Genomic DNA, 5,000 nt, shown 5'->3' on the forward strand with positions numbered 1-5,000 from the left:
GTGATAGAAGACCGGTACGATAAACCTGTTTGTGACCGCGTTATGTTTGAGTGTCACCTGACTGTGTTGCATTCAAGGACCCTCGTTTAAAATTGGGTATCGGAGAAGTCACAAGTTTTTAAAGACGTCATAAGGTCATCAAAACACCGAGGACGAAGTGATAGAAGACCGGTACGATAAACCTGTTTGTGACCGCGTTATGTTTAAGACTCACGTAACCGTGTTGCGTTCAAGGACCCCGGTTCAAATTTAGGAATCGGAGAAGTCACAAGTTTTTAAAGACGTTGTAAGGTCATCAAAGCACCGAGGATGAAGTGATAGAAGACCGGTACGATAAACCTGTTTGTGACCGCGTTATGTTTGAGTCTCACATGACCGTGCTGCGTTCAAGGACCCTGGTTTAAAGTTAGGAATCGGAGAAGTCACAAGTTTTTAGAGACGTCGTAAGGTCATCAAAGCACCGAGAACGAAGTGATAGAAGACCGGTACGATAAACCTGTTTGTGACCGCGTTATGTTTGAGTGTCACCTGACTGTGTTGCATTCAAGGACCCTCGTTTAAAGTTGGGTATCGGAGAAGTCACAAGTTTTTAAAGACGTCATAAGGTCATCAAAACACCGAGGATGAAGTGATAGAAGGCCTGTACGATAAACCTGTTTGTGACCGCGTTATGTTTGAGTCTCACGTAACCGTGTTGCGTTCAAGGACCCTCGTGTAAAGTTAGAATCGGAGAAGTCACGAGTTTCTAAAGACAGTGCTAGCTAGCTACCAATGCCTTCCGTTTGTCATTTCCCAGTGCCTAGTCACAATTTCGACTGGAATAATTTTGGTTATGCTTACCGAACTTGAAGCTATTTTATTTGGTACATGGTGTTATGATATGTGTGACCAGTAGATGGCAGTCACACATAAGAGATACGTGTAGACTATAGACCTTGTAGATTGTTATGGTAAATTTACCTCTATTATCAACAATATAATTGTTTCAAATGCAACAATACATATAAGTAATGATGACTTGAAATACAAAAGAAAGCATATCAATGGAGGAGAAGAAAGAGAAGCCAACTGTATTAACCTTGTAGATTGTTATGGTAAAATTACCTCTATTATCAACAATATAATTGTTTCAAATGCAACAATACATATAAGTAATGATGACTTGAAATACAAAAGAAAGCATATAAATGGAGGAGAAGAAAGAGAAGCCAGCTGTATTAACCTTGTAGATTGTTATGGTAAAATTACCTCTATTATCAACAATACAATTGTTTGAAATGCAACAATACATATAAGTAATGATACCTTGAAATACAAAAGAAAGCAGATAAATGGGGAGGAAGAAAGAGAAGCGAACGGTATTGACCTTGTAGATTGTTATGGTAAAATTACCTCCATTATCAACAATACAATTGTTTCAAATGCAACAATACATATAAGTAATGATGACTTGAAATACAAAAGATAGCATATAAATGGAGGAGAAGAAAGAGAAGCCAACTGTATTAACCTTGTAGATTGTTATGGTAAAATTACCTCTATTATCAACGTAATTAAGGTGGTTTTTCGTGTGTTTTAGAAAGCTCTTTTCATCCATCCATGCAATAATTTGTTTTTTTAGAGCATGTGAACACACCAAGGGTGTGTGTGTGTGTGTGTGTGTGTGTGTGTGTGTGTGTGTGTGTGTGTGTGTGTGTGTGTGTGTGTGTGTGTGTGTGTGTGTGTGTGTGTGTGTCCCTTCAGGAGTCTTGTGTAGAGGGGCCCATAATGTGGTGCTCCATCCCTGCTTGTGCATCCTGTCTTGTGTCAGTCTACAAGCCATTTGGCTTTTGGATCCCTGCTGTGCAAAGACCACCTATTGTGTGTGAGCTGTGCTCCTCCTAGCAAGCTTCTGTCAGAGGAGCTAAATATACTCGTACTTCACCCTGATCCCTGCACACAAACAACATCATGTCGGGAATATCAGACACCTTGAAGGCCAACTGCACTTTTTTTGAGAATTTTGCACATTGTTCACAATCATTATGAGAGACAAGAACACATGTTTTTTTTTAGAATGTTAAAGATGATAAAAAAATGCGTTGTAACCTTCAAAGCCTCTAAAACAACTTCAAAACGTTTTATATACACACTGTAAGTATATATATATATAATGTAGTAACAGACACCTTCATAACAATATGTAATATGTACAATATACACACTGCAAGTATATATATAATGTAGTAACAGACACCTTCATAACAATATGTAATATGTACAATATACACACTGCAAGTATATATATAATGTAGTAACAGACACCTTCATAACAATATGTAATATGCACAATATACACACTGCAAGTATATATATAATGTAGTAACAGACACCTTCATAACAATATGTAAAATGTACAATATACACACTGCAAGTATATATATAATGTAGTAACAGACACCTTCTTAACATTATGTAATATGTACAATATACACACTGCAAGTTTATATGTATAATGTAGTAACAGACACCTTCATAACAATATGTAATATGTAAAATATACACACTGCAAGTATATATATAATGTAGTAACAGACACCTTCATAACAATATGTAATATGTACAATATACACACTGCAAGTATATATATAATTTAGTAACAGACACCTTCATAACAATATGTAATATGTACAATATACACACTGCAAGTATATATATATATAATGTAGTAACAGACACCTTCATAACAATATGTAATATGTACAATATACACACTGCAAGTATATATATAATGTAGTAACAGACACCTTCATAACAATATGTAATATGTACAATATACACACTGCAAGTATATATATAATGTAGTAACAGACACCTTCATAACAATATGTAATATGTACAATATACACACTGCAAGTATATATATATAATGTAGTAACAGACACCTTCATAACAATATGTAATATGTACAATATACACACTGCAAGTATATATATAATGTAGTAACAGACACCTTCTTAACATTATGTAATATGTACAATATACACACTGCAAGTTTATATGTATAATGTAGTAACAGACACCTTCATAACAATATGTAATATGTACAATATACACACTGCAAGTATATATATAATGTAGTAACAGACACCTTCATAACAATATGTAATATGTACAATATACACACTGCAAGTATATATATAATTTAGTAACAGACACCTTCATAACAATATGTAATATGTACAATATACACACTGCAAGTATATATATATAATGTAGTAACAGACACCTTCATAACAATATGTAATATGTACAATATACACACTGCAAGTATATATATAATGTAGTAACAGACACCTTCTTAACAATATGTAATATGTACAATATACACACTGTACGTTTATATATATAATGTAGTAACAGACACCTTCATACCAATATGTAATATGTACAATATACACACTGCAAGTATATATATAATGTAGTAACAGACACCTTCATAACAATATGTAATATGTACAATATACACACTGCAAGTATATATATAATGTAGTAACAGACACCTTCATAACAATATGTAATATGAAAAATATGTACCTTATTTCGGTCATTTTAATCATTTCCGGGACTGATTTCTTTTGTGCATTGATTTATGTTTCCATAGCAACGCACATCTGACTTCTAGCAGCATGTGTGTTCCTACTTCCAGAATCAAACACGCAAGTGTTTTCTAATCATGGCAGACTTGGTGACAGACAACAAAGACCACTATTTTTGTACAAATGAGGATGCACAACCTTATCTTTTTGAAGCTGAAAATACTGAAGATGAACTGCTGCTTATAGAAGCGAGCAGGAAGGAAGAGTGAGACGTTGGAGCAGACGGAAGCCAAGAGAGTGAGCTGAAAGTGATTTTGATGCTATAAATATGGAACTTGGAGTCAAGCTATTTCAACATAAATGGATTGCTTACCCAAAATCAACTGGAAACGTCCCCGGCCAGCTGGACCAAACAGACAAGTGTTCATGGAATGAGTCACTTTAATATTGATCATGATCATGTGTGTTATTACAACTACAGTACATACTGTCTGGCTAGCTGTGTACAAACACAACATGCAATAATACTTTACAGATACTGTAATATGATTGTTGATCCTATTAGTGAGAGTCCAGTCCATAGTGGATCTAACATAATAGTGTGAGAGTCCAGTCCATAGTAGATCTAACATAATAGTGTGAGAGTCCAGTCCATAGTGGATCTAACATAATAGTGTGAGAGTCCAGTCCATTGTGGATCTAACATAATAGTGTGAGAGTCCAGTCCATAGTGGATCTAACATAATAGTGTGAGAGTCCAGTCCATAGTGGATCTAACATAATAGTGTGAGAGTCCAGTCCATAGTGGATCTTACAAAATAATGAGAGTCCAGTCCATAGTGGATCTAACATAATAGTGTGAGAGTCCAGTCCATAGTGGATCTAACATAATAGTGAGAGTCCAGTCCATAGTGGGTCTAACATAATAGTGTGAGAGTCCAGTCCATAGTGGATCTAACATAATAGTGTGAGAGTCCAGTCCATAGTGGATCTAACATAATAGTGTGAGAGTCCAGTCCATAGTGGATCTAACATAATAGTAAGAGTCCAGTCCATAGTAGCTCTAACATAATAGTGTGAGAGCCCAGTCCATAGTGGATCTAACATAATAGTGTGAGAGTCCAGCCCATAGTGGATCTAACATAATAGTGTGAGAGTCCAGTCCATAGTGGATCTTACATAATAATGAGAGTCCAGTCCATAGTGGATCTAACATAATAGTGTGAGAGTCCAGTCCATAGTGGATCTTACATAATAATGAGAGTCCAGTCCATAGTGGATCTAACATAATAGTGTGAGAGTCCAGTCCATAGTGGATCTTACATAATAATGAGAGTCCAGTCCATAGTGGATCTAACATAATAGTGTGAGTGTCCAGTCCACAGTGGATCTAACATAATAGTGAGAGTCCAGTCCATAGTG

General features: G+C 35.5%; 1 protein-coding gene across 1 annotated transcript in view; it reads left to right on the forward strand.

The window, feature by feature from the left end:
• The window catches only part of sema6ba (sema domain, transmembrane domain (TM), and cytoplasmic domain, (semaphorin) 6Ba), a 173,164-nt gene that overhangs the window by 26,380 nt on the left and 141,784 nt on the right, over positions 1-5,000 (forward strand). The gene's annotated exons all lie outside the window — the stretch shown is intronic.

Source organism: Entelurus aequoreus, linkage group LG16, assembly GCF_033978785.1.
Source record: "Entelurus aequoreus isolate RoL-2023_Sb linkage group LG16, RoL_Eaeq_v1.1, whole genome shotgun sequence".
NCBI classification, from domain to species: Eukaryota; Metazoa; Chordata; class Actinopteri; order Syngnathiformes; family Syngnathidae; genus Entelurus; species Entelurus aequoreus.